Below are 15,305 nucleotides of genomic sequence, written 5' to 3'. Positions count from 1 at the left end.
AATTTCTTAAACATAAAGGTACCTTCACACTCAGCAACTTTACAACGAGAACGACAACGATCTGTGACGTTGCAGCGTCCTGTATAGCGATCTCATTGTGTTTGACACGCAGCAGCGATCTGGATCCTGCTGTGCCATCATTGGTCGGAGTTAGAAGTCCAGAACTTTATTTTGTCGCCAGGTCGGCGTGTATCGTCATGTTTGACAGCAAAAGCAACGATGCCAGCAATGTTTTACATGGAGCTAACAACCTGCGAGAACGATAAGTGAGTCGCCGTTACTTCACTGGATCGCTCCTGCATCGTTCTGGAGCTGCTGTGTTTGACGTCTCTACAGCGACCTAAACAGCAACGCTGCACGGTCGGCTCGTTGTCTATATCGCTGCAGCATCGCTGAGTGTGACGGTACCTTAAAGCAACAGCTAGAGCTACTCCAAAAAACCCTCACTCAAGCATTGCAACAGATGACCTGGCCAAAGAAACCAACTCAAGTGATGAGGCCTCAGGCAGTTACTTTCCTCAAGCTGACTCGGGAAAATTATCTAGATCCTTTCTCAAAAAGTCTCTGGCTCAAGCAATGAAGCCTCTAATTGCTGAAATAGCAGGTATGAGGGCTGACCTCTCACACATAGGCAACAGAGTGGAATCTTTGGAAGCTTCACAGGCTTCGCTTATTAACCATTCAAACAATATGAAAGACCACCTGGACTACCACAGAATGCAACTAAATAATGCTTCTCTTGCTTTGGAAGACCAGGAGAACCGGAGCCATAGGAAGAATATCAGGATCAAAGGTCTACCTGAAAGTGTCTCCCAAGAGATTCTGGAAAAAGCTATATAGAGATATTTGCTCTGCTCCTGCCAAGGGATAAAAGCAACCAGATCATTATTGAAAGAGTCCACAGATCGCTCAGACCTAAAGGTACCGCCACATTAAGCGACGCTGCAGCGATATAGGCAACGATGCCGATCGCTGCAGCGTCACTGTTTTGTCGTTGTGTGGTCGCTGGAGAGCTGTCACACAGACAGCTCTCCAGCGACCAACGATGCCGAAGTCCCCAGGTAACCAGGGTAAACATCGGGTTACTAAGCGCAGGGCCGTGCTTAGTAACCCGATGTTTACCCTGGTTACCAGTGTAAACGTAAAAAAAAAAAAACACTACATACTTACATTCCGGTGTCTGTCGCGTCCCCGGCGTTCTGCTTCCCTGCACTGTGTAAGCGCCGGCCGTAAAGCAGAGCGGTGACGTCACTGCTGTGCTCTGCTTTACGGCCAGCCGGCGCTGACAGTGCAGGGAAGCAGAACGCCGGGGGACGCGACAGACACCGGAATGTAAGTATGTAGTGTTTTTTTTACATTTACACTGGTAACCAGGGTAAATATCGGGTTACTAAGCGCGGCCCTGGTTACCAGTGGAGACATCTCTGAATCGTCACACACGCCAATTCAGCGATGTCAGTGGGAGATCCAGCGACAAAATAAAGTTCTGGCCTTCTAGCTCCGACCAACGATGTCACAGCAGGATCCAGTTCGCTGCTGCGTGTCACACAACGATATCGCTATCCAGGACACTGCAACGTCACGGATCTCTATCGTTATCGTTGTTAAAGATACCTTCACACTGACCAACTTAACAACGATATTGCTAGCAATTCGGGACGTTACAGCATCCTGGCTAGCGATATCGTTGTGTTTGACACGCAGCAGTGATCTGGATCCTGCTGTGACATCGTTGGTCGGAGCAGAAAGGCCAGAACTTTATTTCGTCGCTGGATCTCCCGCTGTCATCGCTGAATCGGTGTGTGTGACGCCGATTCAGCGATGTCTTCACTGGTAACCAGGGTAAACATCGGGTTACTAAGCGCAGGGCCGCGCTTAGTAACCCGATGTTTACCCTGGTTACCAGTGTAAAAAACAAACAAACACTACATACTTACATTCCGGTGTCTGTCGCGTCCCCCGTCGTTCTGCTTGCCTGCACTGTAAGCGCCGGCCGTAAAGCAGAGCGGTGACGTCACCGCTGTGCTCTGCTTTACTGCCAGCCGGCGCTGAAAGTGCAGGGAAGCAGAACGACGGGGGACGCGACAGACACCGGAATGTAAGTATGTAGTGTTTGGTTTTTTTTTACATTTACACTGGTAACAAGGGTAAACATCGGGTTACTAAGCGCGGCCCTGCGCTTAGTAACCCTATGTTTACCCTGGTTACCAGGGGACTTCGGCATCGTTGGTCGCTGGAGAGCTGTCGGTGTGACAGCTCTCCAGCGACCAAACAGCGACGCTGCAGCGATCGGCATCGTTGTCTTGATCGCTGCAGCGTTGCTAAATGTGACGGTACCTTAAGTTGTTCAGTGTGAAGGTACCTTAAGCCAAAATCTACTGACCCACCGAGAGATGTTATCTGCAGCTTGCTGAGCTACCTGGACACTTCTGCCATTCTGGTGGCCTCCAGAGATAACAAATCGCTCACATATGAAAACTCCCCCATTCAACTATACCAGACCTTGCTCCGTTGACCCTGATGAAACACAGAATTCTAAAACCACTACTAGATACGTTACGCTCGAACAAAATTCTTTACAAATGGCTCTTTCCTTTTGGTTTAGCCATACATGGTGAGGGCAAACAAGTGGTCGTTAGGTGCCCGGAAGATCTCCCCAAAGTCTGCGATACATTTAACTTGACCGAAATAGAGATCCCTTCTTGGCTCCCCCTGGATATGGATCCATGTGCCCCTCATCCATTGAAAGCTATCGCCGGAGATCAGGGAGAATGGACTCCAGTTAAAAGGCTTGCGTCACCCAGACAGGGGAGATCTAGTGCTAAGAAGAAACCCCCTCCATGAACAGCATCCCTGGTTCAAACGGAGCCTTTCGATGAAAGATCTCTATGGTCGTTGCCTTTCTTAATGCATAGATAGTTTTCACCGTATATTAGTTATAGATGTTTAACAGCTACAGATTTTCTAATGTTAGATTGCCACTCGCGCGTCGGAGTGTGTCCACATTATAATAATAATCATAATAATAATTTTTATTTATATAGCGCCAACATATTCCGCAGCGCTTTACAAATAATAGAGGGGACTTGTACAGACAATAGACATTACAGCATAACAGAAATACAGTTCAAAACAGATACCAAGAGGAATGAGGGCCCTGCTCGCAAGCTTACAAACTATGAGGAAAAGGGGAGACACGAGAGGTGGATGGTAACAATTGCTTTAGTTATTCGGACCAGTCATAGTGTAAGGCTCGGGTGTTCATGTAAAGCTGCATGAACCAGTTAACTGCCTAAGTATGTAACAGTATAGACACAGAGGGCTATTAACTGTATAAAGTGAATGAGAACATTCATTTTTTTTTTTTTTTTTAAATAGGCCACACAGGGATTGTTACGTTAATACATTGAGGCGGTAGGCCAATCTGAACAAATGAGTTTTTAGGGCACGCTTAAAACTGTGGGGATTGGGGATTAATCGTATTAACCTAGGTAGTGCATTCCAAAGAATCGGCGCAGCACGTGTAAAGTCTTGGAGACGGGAGTGGGAGGTTCTGATTATTGAGGATGCTAACCTGAGGTCATTAGCGGAGCGGAGGGCACGGGTAGGGTGGTAGACTGAGACCAGAGAGGAGATGTAGGGTGGTGCTGAGCCATGGAGTGCTTTGTGGATGAGGGTAGTAGTTTTGTACTGGATTCTGGAGTGGATGGGTAGCCAGTGTAATATCTGCTATGGGAAGTATTCCCAGCTCCCGCTTCTGCGGCAGATGGGTAGTATACTTGTATATATGTGTTTACCTTTTTTCCCCGTTGTTTTTGTTGTTTTTCTGGTTTAATAGAGATGTTTGATTGGTACTGTCCACATACTCAGATATCTTTTTCCGCCCACTGTTATAGTTATGACTAATATTAATCCATCCGCCACTATAGTGTTTTTTTTTCATTTAATGTTAAAGGTTTACGTTCCCCAAACAAAAGAGGTCAAATTCTGAGACTTTTAAACTCTAAAAAAGCTAGCATTGCTTTCCTACAGGAAACTCATTTAAAAAAAGGAAGGGTTCCTGACATGTCCCGATCTCAATTCCCATTTGGATATCATAGCACGGGCTCCTCAGCTTCCAGAGGAGTGAGTATAATTATAAAAAGAAATGTTCCTTTTGAACTAGCAGACTCTTTGACAGATTCCGATGGGAGATTTGTTATGATTAAAGGCCTTTTGGCCAATACCAAAATAACACTGTGTAACTTATATGCCCCCAATACAAATCAAGTGGGATGGCAATGCAAAACTTTAAACATCCTGAAATTATTTGCAGAAGGTGTCGTAGTGGTAGGTGGAGATTTCAATGTTCCTCTTAACCCGTTCCTTCGTCTGGAAAGACATCTATCTCTCAAAAAGCCCTGAAAAGGCTCCATCTTTCTCTACAATCTTTAAATTTATTAGATCCATGGAGGACCTTGTATCCCACCACCAAGGACTATACCTTTTATTCGCCCCCACACAATACCTATCATAGAAATGACTACCTCCTAACCCAAACGTCTTGTTTTCATCTCATAAATTCAGCAACAATAGATACCATGCTATTGTCAGACCATGCACCTATTTTCCTGGAAATGAGCATCTCTTCTCTTCCTAAGACTGCGAAATCATGGACTCTAAATGAGACCCTGCTAGATTCTAGCCTACACGTATCTAAGCTAACAGACGCTCTCGAGAACTTTTTCCAGGAAAATACAAGCTCGTGTCCTCCGCCCCCCATGGTTTGGGAAGCCCATAAGGCTGTTATGAGAGGGGAGCTCATCTCCCTGGGGTCTTTTGTCAAAAAAGAAAGAACAAAGCAAACTTTATCTATCTTACACCAAATCAATGCGTTTGAGAAGATACACAAAGAATCCCGTAGCGATAATATCCAAACCGAGCTGGTGAAACTACGTCAATCCCTAAAAAACCTCCTGAATATACAATTGGCTAAAATTTACATGAGATGCAAACAGAAGTTTTACCTCCATGGTAATAGAGGCAGTAAACTCATGACTTCTCTACTTAGGAAACGTAATGAGAAGAGGTTCATAAATCACATTAAATCTGCAAATAAATCCTCTAAATATGATACTGCCGACATTGCTGAGGAATTCAGATCCTTTTATGAAGGCCTATACAATCTACCCAACCCCATAAACCTGGAGGAACCCTCAGAGGCCTCTAGTAAAATAAACACATTTTTGACACCCCTTAAACTTCCCAAGGTTCTTTTAAATGATTGCCAGACGTTGATAGCTCCTATCTCTCCCAAAGAAATATCGGATACTTTGGCAACAATCCCTAATGGGAAAGCTCCAGGGCCAGATGGCCTGCCTATCATCTACTATAAAAAGTTTCTTAAACACTTATTACCTCACCTGACATTGCTGTTTAATTCATATCTGGAAGGCCAACCCTTACCCAAACAATCCTTGGAGGCTTTTATATCGGTTATCCCGAAAGAGGGAAAGGACCCCTCCTCCTGTGCTAGCTACAAACCAATAACCTTGCTCAACACAGACACAAAAAACTGTGGGTCAAAATCCTGGCAAACAGACTAAGCACCATTTTACCCAAACTTATCCATTCTGACCAAGCCGGGTTTGTGAGGGGACGGGAGGGTAAGGATAACTCAGTCAAAATTATTCAATCCATTACATTTGCTAGGAACAGGGGGATCCCCCTAACCCTCCTATTGTAATGACCAGAGGTCCGAATAAGATCCAGTGAGTCACAAACCAAGACCAAGGCAGAAATCTCCAACGGTATTTACTCAAAGGCAAATTAATCAAGGTAATATGGAGAATATTAAGGCAGATGCACCCCAAAGATACACTAATTCAGCAGCAGCTGAAATCACTGTGCCACTCAAAGGTCTCCTGAGAACTGTATACTACAACAGACTAGTAAGAAATTTACCTAACAGGCAACTAAAAACAGGAACAAGTGTAAATTGAATGTAGTGTTATTAAGGGAGCCCCTGGAATGGCACACTGAGTATAACTTACACAACTCTAATATAAGATACACCTCTAAAGTAACAATTTAACACTCTGAGCAGAGATACCCGGGTATCTATAACTATGGTACCGTATCCTGAGATGGATTTCCTCTCAGGCAGGAATCCGCACAGGCTGCAGCCAGTTCATATTTTCAGCGCCAATAAGTTACAGCAAACTCCTCTTGTCTTGTCGGCCGATGCCGAGCCCAAACGCCGGGGACTTAGTTAGTGGTCTCACGATGTTGTCTCTGCTTCTGTAGCTCCTAGGAATGCTTCCACGACAATCCGTCCGTCTCTGTATCAGCAGTCTGTCCAGACTTGGTTCTCCACTCAATGCACAGGGAATCCACAGACTTCCAAATACGTACTGGGTTCTTAGTAAAGTCTCAGTCTTTTGTTAAATAAAGGGTTAACTCCTCTCCAGAAAACGTTAGCCACACAAGTCTCTCACAGAGTTAAACAAAAGGTTAATTCTTCTCCAGGGGAACGTTAGCAACAAAAAGTCTCTCAAAAGCTTCTTTTCCTCCAAAAACACTTGCAGTAAATCCACACACAGTCTCTCTTTAAGATATCACAGCAGCTTCTGCCTTTGCTTCCCGCCTTTTTCTCTCTCAGCTCTCACTTCCTAGTTTCACTTTACACCTGAGACACTAGACCCCACCCAGCAGCACACATTGTCTCTGGGAGTTTTGCACGGTCTGTTCTCTTCTGCAATAGGCAAAAACCACAGGGTCCTAGTGCCCTCTCAGTGGGACTACAGTTCACCCTCTTACATGCCACCCCACTAGAGGTTGGCGTCCTCGACATACCTTCCCACTCAAATTCATCTTGAGCATATCGCTGAGGCGGTATTCCTGCTGTAGATCGTGTAGTTCTCCTGAGTCCTACATCAACAGGTGCGACCTTAGAGGGAGCTAGAGTCTCTTCCAAGGTCGTGTCAGTGGGCGTAAGTGGAGTTGTCTCCTCCTGCGGCTCGATGTCCTGTGATACAGCGTCAGGACCAAGCAGTTGACCTGATGCACTCTCCTCAACAACATCCTCCATATCCCCAACATTCTCATCACCCGAGGCCAGATCGGTCACAGGGGGCAAATAAGCAGGCGCAGGAGTAAGCACACCATCAAACTCAAGATCATTCAGAGCTTCCGCCCCTTGAAACATGGCCTCTGGCTCTAGGGGGGTAGGCGCCGAATCTTCAAACCAGCACCGCTGTAACATGTTACGATGCAAATTACGGGTTGGCCCCCCTGTCCCCACCGGTTCGACCTCGTACACTGGAATCTCAGGGTTCACCTGTTTTTTTATCAGATACGGTATCGCCTCCCATCGGTCACTCAGCTTTCCTGACCGTCGTTTTGTCCTCACCAACACTCTGTCTCCCGGAGAGAACAGCTCTGTTTGTACAGGTCGCGTGTCCTTATGGACCACCTGGCGAAGGCGGTCACCCACCACCTGATGCACCACCCTCAACCGCCGCCGATGCTCTCGTACCCACTCGGATGCAGTCCGAAGGGGGGCGGAGGAGGGATCTGGCATGCTCAAATCCTCAATGTCTCGGCCAGGTCTACCAAACATCAACATGTGTGGTGAGTAACCAGTAGTACTGTGCACCCTGTTATTGTAAGCCCACATCAATTCGGGGAGATACTCAGGCCAGCATGTCTGTTGCTGACTCTCTAAGGACCTCAACATTTGCAACAGGGTCCGATTAAAACGCTCACACGCCCTGTTACCCTGAGGGTGGTAAGGCGTTGTTCTCGACTGCTCGATACCATAGAGCTGGTGCAACTCTTTCATCAGCGTTCCCTGAAAGCAGGCCCCTTGATCTGAATGTATTCTCTGCGGACACCCGAACACTTGGAAGAAATGTCGGCACACTGCCTCAGCCGCCGACTTGGCCGTCTGATCTCTTGTCGGCACCGCTACAGCATATTTGGTAAAGTGATCTGTCATCACCAGGCAGTAGGAGTACCCTGATGTAGAGTACCCTATCAACACGTAGTCAATCATGAGTAGTTCCAGTGGAGCTGAAGTCTTAATAGACTGTGTGGGAGCCCGCTGCTCAGGGCTTTTGTTGAGCCCACAAATTCGGCACTGCCGACACGCGTCGGCCACCATCCCTCCCAACTCAGGGCAGTAGAGGACTCGCTGCAACCACTGAAGTGTCTTTTCACTTCCAAAATGGGCCCCCTTCTCATGCGCCTCACAAGCGACCACCGGCCCCATCCCCACAGGAATTATCAGTTGGTACCGATGCTGCAGCTCCGATGGCAGGTACACCTTACGATACAAAAGACCTTGTTCCACACACAATTTATCCCATTGTCGAAGGAGTTTCATTCCTTCCATGGACAACTGAGCCTTGTCCTCTGCACTGGGCCAGGCCTTGTTTTGTACCCAACGGCGCACAAGTGCAACGTCCGGACACTCATCCTGGACTCTTGTCCAATCTGAGGGTGTTTTACCCAGGACACAGGGCATCCCGGTGGCCACCCCACTTGAGTGTACCACACTTTGGAAGATAGGTATTTGCCCCAAAGCTGGAGTTTCAGTATCCTCAAGTTGTTCATCAACATCTTCCCCGGATGACCCAAGGGGCACTCTTGACAATGCATCTGCATTGCCGTTCTCTCGACCAGAGCGAAATTTAATGCGGTAATTGAACTTGGCCAGTCTGGCGACCCACCGCTGCTCCAACGCCCCCAGTTTTGCATTCTCTAAGTGAGCTAGCGGGTTGTTATCTGTCATGACTAGCACCTCAGCTCCTGTTAGATACTCGGCGAAGCGTTCTGTCATTGCCCACACCAGGGCCAGCAATTCCAGACGGAATGAGCTGTAGTTAGCCGGATTTCGCTCGGAGTCTCTTAAAGATCTGCTGCCATAAGAAATCACTCGTTCTCGGCCGTCCTGCACCTGTGCTAGTACTGCCCCCAACCCATGAAGACTACCATCGGTATACAACAAAAAAGGGGTGTCAAACCGGGCGTAGGCCAGCAATGGGGCACTCGTTAGGGCGGTTTTCACTCCATCAAATGCCTTTTTCTGTAGGGGCCCCCATGGAATGGGGCGATTTCGAGGACCCAGCGCTGTCCCTCTCAAAAGTTCATTCAAGGGACTCACCACTTGTGAGAATTTAGGCACAAACCGCCGATAGTATCCTGCTAGGCCCAGGAAGGCCCGCACTTCTCGCAGGTCACAAGGAGGTGGCCACTCTTGTACCGCCTTAATCTTACTGGCTAAAGGTAGTACCCCGTCCGGGGTCACCAGATGCCCCAAATATTCAATCTGGTTTCGTAACAGCTGACATTTTTTTGGCTTTATTTTCAGGCCGTAGCTCTTGAGCCGCCGGAGAACTTGACGCAGCTTCTCCAGATGATCTTCAAATGAGGTTCCGAACACCACAATGTCGTCCAAATATATCAGGACTGATTCAAAATTTAGATCACCCAAGCAATGTTCCATCAGGCGTTGGAAGGTTCCCGGGGCGGTAGCGAGGCCAAAGGGCATCCGGTTGAACTCAAAGAGCCCCATTGGCAATACAAACGCCGTCTTGGCCCGATCTTTTTCAGCCATTGGGACCTGCCAGTACCCGCTTGCCAAATCCAACGTTGAGAAATACTTGGCCCGACCCAGGGCCGACAGGGATTCTTCAATACGGGGTAAAGGATATGCGTCCCGTACGGTGTGGGCATTCAATTTCCGATAGTCCACACAAAATCGGAGTGTCCCATCCTTCTTGCGGACCAAGACTACAGGGGCCGCCCAGGGACTCCGGCTCTCTCGGATCACTTGGTTGTCCAGCATACTGGCCACCATGCTCTTCACCTCTTGATAGAGCGCCGGAGGAATTTGGCGATATCTTTCTCTAATGGGTGGAGTATCCCCCGTTGGAATCTCATGCTCAATCGTCTGGGTACACCCGAAGTCCTCTCCATGTCGGGAAAAGGTCTCTTGATGTTCCCACAAAACTCTCTCCAACTGCTCCAACTGCACGGGGGTCAGCTTCTCCCGATCCACTCCCATCTGCTCCATGATCACATGAACATTCCATTCCTCCGTAGGAGGTTCAGTCCGGCCTACCTCGACCGCGAATGTCCAGGATGACTGTTGGTCTGGTCGCAATTCGAACCCTGCATTTTCCGGCACCTTCTCTGCCGGTACGAACAGTTCAGCCAGTATGGTCCCAGCGGGAATTGCAACAGCTTCATCTAAAACATTGATGCATCGGACCGGTACTCGTCCATTCTTCACAATCGCCAAAGAACGGGCCACATGTACCTTGGCAAATGATGAACCCTCTCGGGCGGGCTCAAGTAGCACTTCAAGCCCATTCAATCTCTGTGCAGCTCCCACAGGCAGCATTAAGAGTTCCTCTTGTCTGGGTCCCAGCAGGATCGGGGCCCTCGAAGTCACTCGGACCCGGCCCACCCGGCCACCTGGGACCGCACTTTTCAGCAAGTCGCAACTCAGCACTAGACGGTGTAGAATTCTCTGTGTGGGTCGGTGTCTTGTCGCACGGGCCCAGTATCGGGGTCCTTCACTGGCATACATCTGGTGATTCAAATCTCGCAGCACGTTCATTCCGAGCGTCACTTCCATCCCTCTTCTAGGGGGGTGATCCACCAGTACTACCCCTTTCTGCCCCAGCTCTTGACCAAACATTTTTAGTTGCATCCACACGATCCCTTTTACTGACAATTGACCATTATTTGCGGCGGTCAGTCGTATCACTCGGCCATCCTCTGGAATCACTAGTCGACTGAAGTATCTCTCATATACTTCTAGAGGCATTATAGTACATTCGGATCCCGTGTCAACCAAGCACCTCATCTTCCGCCCTTCAAACTCTGCTTCTATCACTGGACTACATGCAAACAAATCTTGTTCATTCCGTCGAGGGCTTTGTGTGGGTGGGGCCGCTGCTGCTTGCCCTCTCATGGCAGCGGCCGGAAGTTTAAAGCCGGCGACGGGGTTTCTGGGGCTGTAAGCGCCCGGCAGTAACGCGAGATGTGTCCCTGGCGGCCACACTTCCAGCAGGTGATTGTTCCTCGTGGGCGAGGGCTTGACTCATTCTGATAGGACGACCTGGCCATTTGCGGGGTCACCGTTCCAGGGGGTGAGGCAGGAGGTTCCCGCGAGGGGGTAGAGGCGGGATCAACTGTCAGTTGAGACAATTTCAGCTTCAACTCCTTCACCTCAGCACGCAGAGCTTGTACCACGCTTACCAGCCCCTCTCCCCCCGACCCTGATGAACCACCTTCCTCCAGCTGGGCACTGTTCACTGACCCCTCGGGAACATAGGCCGATTTCTCTTCCCTTTCCACTGCAGCTTGGTAAATCTGCCAGAAAGATAACTCTGGTGCAACCCGGGCCATTTCCAACAGTTTGTCCCGGAGAAGTCTATTGGCTACACCGGTGATGAATTGGTCCCGGAGCAAGCGGTCTACCTCCCGGAATGCCCCCATGGCCCCCGGGTCTAGTCGCTGCATCTCATTCAACATCTCTTGCAAAATATTAGAGTACTGCATCAGGGACTCACACTCTCTCTGGGGACGATTAAAGAATAGGGACCGAAGCTGGGCCACGCGCGCTCGGCCCCCCAAACTCCCCTCTAACAGTTCCAAAATCTTTTCTAATGTATCCCTCTCTGATTCTGGGCGCACCATCACCATACGCCTAATATCACCCTCCAGTGCATTTAATGCCAGCTCAGCGCGTAACGCGGGGGTCAAATTACACATGCGCAGAATACTCCGGATTCTCTCAGCCCAATCTTGCAACGCCATATTGCGCCCATCGTATTTCGGCATGTGCTGAAGTAAAGCTCCTACAGGCACATACCCTCCCGAAGTCGCCGCGGCTGCCAGGGGAACCCCAACCCCCGAGGAGGATGCGGATACAGCGGGGTCATTTCCACCATCGCCCTCGTCCATGACAAACACTGGATCCTGCCGACTACGCCAAAAATGTAATGACCAGAGGTCCGAATAAGATCCAGTGAGTCACAAACCAAGACCAAGGCAGAAATCTCCAACGGTATTTACTCAAAGGCAAATTAATCAAGGTAATATGGAGAATATTAAGGCAGATGCACCCCAAAGATACACTAGCTCAGCAGCAGCTGAAATCACTGTGCCACTCAAAGGTCTCCTGAGAACTGTATACTACAACAGACTAGTAAGAAATTTACCTAACAGGCAACTAAAAACAGGAACAAGTGTAAATTGAATGTAGTGTTATTAAGGGAGCCCCTGGAATGGCACACTGAGTATAACTTACACAACTCTAATATAAGATACACCTCTAAAGTAACAATTTAACACTCTGAGCAGAGATACCCGGGTATCTATAACTATGGTACCGTATCCTGAGATGGATTTCCTCTCAGGCAGGAATCCGCACAGGCTGCAGCCAGTTCATATTTTCAGCGCCAATAAGTTACAGCAAACTCCTCTTGTCTTGTCGGCCGATGCCGAGCCCAAACGCCGGGGACTTAGTTAGTGGTCTCACGATGTTGTCTCTGCTTCTGTAGCTCCTAGGAATGCTTCCACGACAATCCGTCCGTCTCTGTATCAGCAGTCTGTCCAGACTTGGTTCTCCACTCAATGCACAGGGAATCCACAGACTTCCAAATACGTACTGGGTTCTTAGTAAAGTCTCAGTCTTTTGTTAAATAAAGGGTTAACTCCTCTCCAGAAAACGTTAGCCACACAAGTCTCTCACAGAGTTAAACAAAAGGTTAATTCTTCTCCAGGGGAACGTTAGCAACAAAAAGTCTCTCAAAAGCTTCTTTTCCTCCAAAAACACTTGCAGTAAATCCACACACAGTCTCTCTTTAAGATATCACAGCAGCTTCTGCCTTTGCTTCCCGCCTTTTTCTCTCTCAGCTCTCACTTCCTAGTTTCACTTTACACCCGAGACACTAGACCCCACCCAGCAGCACACATTGTCTCTGGGAGTTTTGCACGGTCTGTTCTCTTCTGCAATAGGCAAAAACCACAGGGTCCTAGTGCCCTCTCAGTGGGACTACAGTTCACCCTCTTACATGCCACCCCACTAGAGGTTGGCGTCCTCGACATACCTTCCCACTCAAATTCATCTTGAGCATATCGCTGAGGCGGTATTCCTGCTGTAGATCGTGTAGTTCTCCTGAGTCCTACATCAACAGGTGCGACCTTAGAGGGAGCTAGAGTCTCTTCCAAGGTCGTGTCAGTGGGCGTAAGTGGAGTTGTCTCCTCCTGCGGCTCGATGTCCTGTGATACAGCGTCAGGACCAAGCAGTTGACCTGATGCACTCTCCTCAACAACATCCTCCATATCCCCAACATTCTCATCACCCGAGGCCAGATCGGTCACAGGGGGCAAATAAGCAGGCGCAGGAGTAAGCACACCATCAAACTCAAGATCATTCAGAGCTTCCGCCCCTTGAAACATGGCCTCTGGCTCTAGGGGGGTAGGCGCCGAATCTTCAAACCAGCACCGCTGTAACATGTTACGATGCAAATTACGGGTTGGCCCCCCTGTCCCCACCGGTTCGACCTCGTACACTGGAATCTCAGGGTTCACCTGTTTTTTTATCAGATACGGTATCGCCTCCCATCGGTCACTCAGCTTTCCTGACCGTCGTTTTGTCCTCACCAACACTCTGTCTCCCGGAGAGAACAGCTCTGTTTGTACAGGTCGCGTGTCCTTATGGACCACCTGGCGAAGGCGGTCACCCACCACCTGATGCACCACCCTCAACCGCCGCCGATGCTCTCGTACCCACTCGGATGCAGTCCGAAGGGGGGCGGAGGAGGGATCTGGCATGCTCAAATCCTCAATGTCTCGGCCAGGTCTACCAAACATCAACATGTGTGGTGAGTAACCAGTAGTACTGTGCACCCTGTTATTGTAAGCCCACATCAATTCGGGGAGATACTCAGGCCAGCATGTCTGTTGCTGACTCTCTAAGGACCTCAACATTTGCAACAGGGTCCGATTAAAACGCTCACACGCCCTGTTACCCTGAGGGTGGTAAGGCGTTGTTCTCGACTGCTCGATACCATAGAGCTGGTGCAACTCTTTCATCAGCGTTCCCTGAAAGCAGGCCCCTTGATCTGAATGTATTCTCTGCGGACACCCGAACACTTGGAAGAAATGTCGGCACACTGCCTCAGCCGCCGACTTGGCCGTCTGATCTCTTGTCGGCACCGCTACAGCATATTTGGTAAAGTGATCTGTCATCACCAGGCAGTAGGAGTACCCTGATGTAGAGTACCCTATCAACACGTAGTCAATCATGAGTAGTTCCAGTGGAGCTGAAGTCTTAATAGACTGTGTGGGAGCCCGCTGCTCAGGGCTTTTGTTGAGCCCACAAATTCGGCACTGCCGACACGCGTCGGCCACCATCCCTCCCAACTCAGGGCAGTAGAGGACTCGCTGCAACCACTGAAGTGTCTTTTCACTTCCAAAATGGGCCCCCTTCTCATGCGCCTCACAAGCGACCACCGGCCCCATCCCCACAGGAATTATCAGTTGGTACCGATGCTGCAGCTCCGATGGCAGGTACACCTTACGATACAAAAGACCTTGTTCCACACACAATTTATCCCATTGTCGAAGGAGTTTCATTCCTTCCATGGACAACTGAGCCTTGTCCTCTGCACTGGGCCAGGCCTTGTTTTGTACCCAACGGCGCACAAGTGCAACGTCCGGACACTCATCCTGGACTCTTGTCCAATCTGAGGGTGTTTTACCCAGGACACAGGGCATCCCGGTGGCCACCCCACTTGAGTGTACCACACTTTGGAAGATAGGTATTTGCCCCAAAGCTGGAGTTTCAGTATCCTCAAGTTGTTCATCAACATCTTCCCCGGATGACCCAAGGGGCACTCTTGACAATGCATCTGCATTGCCGTTCTCTCGACCAGAGCGAAATTTAATGCGGTAATTGAACTTGGCCAGTCTGGCGACCCACCGCTGCTCCAACGCCCCCAGTTTTGCATTCTCTAAGTGAGCTAGCGGGTTGTTATCTGTCATGACTAGCACCTCAGCTCCTGTTAGATACTCGGCGAAGCGTTCTGTCATTGCCCACACCAGGGCCAGCAATTCCAGACGGAATGAGCTGTAGTTAGCCGGATTTCGCTCGGAGTCTCTTAAAGATCTGCTGCCATAAGAAATCACTCGTTCTCGGCCGTCCTGCACCTGTGCTAGTACTGCCCCCAACCCATGAAGACTACCATCGGTATACAACAAAAAAGGGATGTCAAACCGGGCGTAGGCCAGCAATGGGGCACTCG

This window comes from Ranitomeya imitator, chromosome 1, assembly GCF_032444005.1.
Source record: "Ranitomeya imitator isolate aRanImi1 chromosome 1, aRanImi1.pri, whole genome shotgun sequence".
NCBI classification, from domain to species: domain Eukaryota; kingdom Metazoa; phylum Chordata; class Amphibia; order Anura; family Dendrobatidae; genus Ranitomeya; species Ranitomeya imitator.
The sequence above is the reverse complement of the archived record's forward strand: the minus strand, read 5'-3'. Positions refer to the sequence as shown.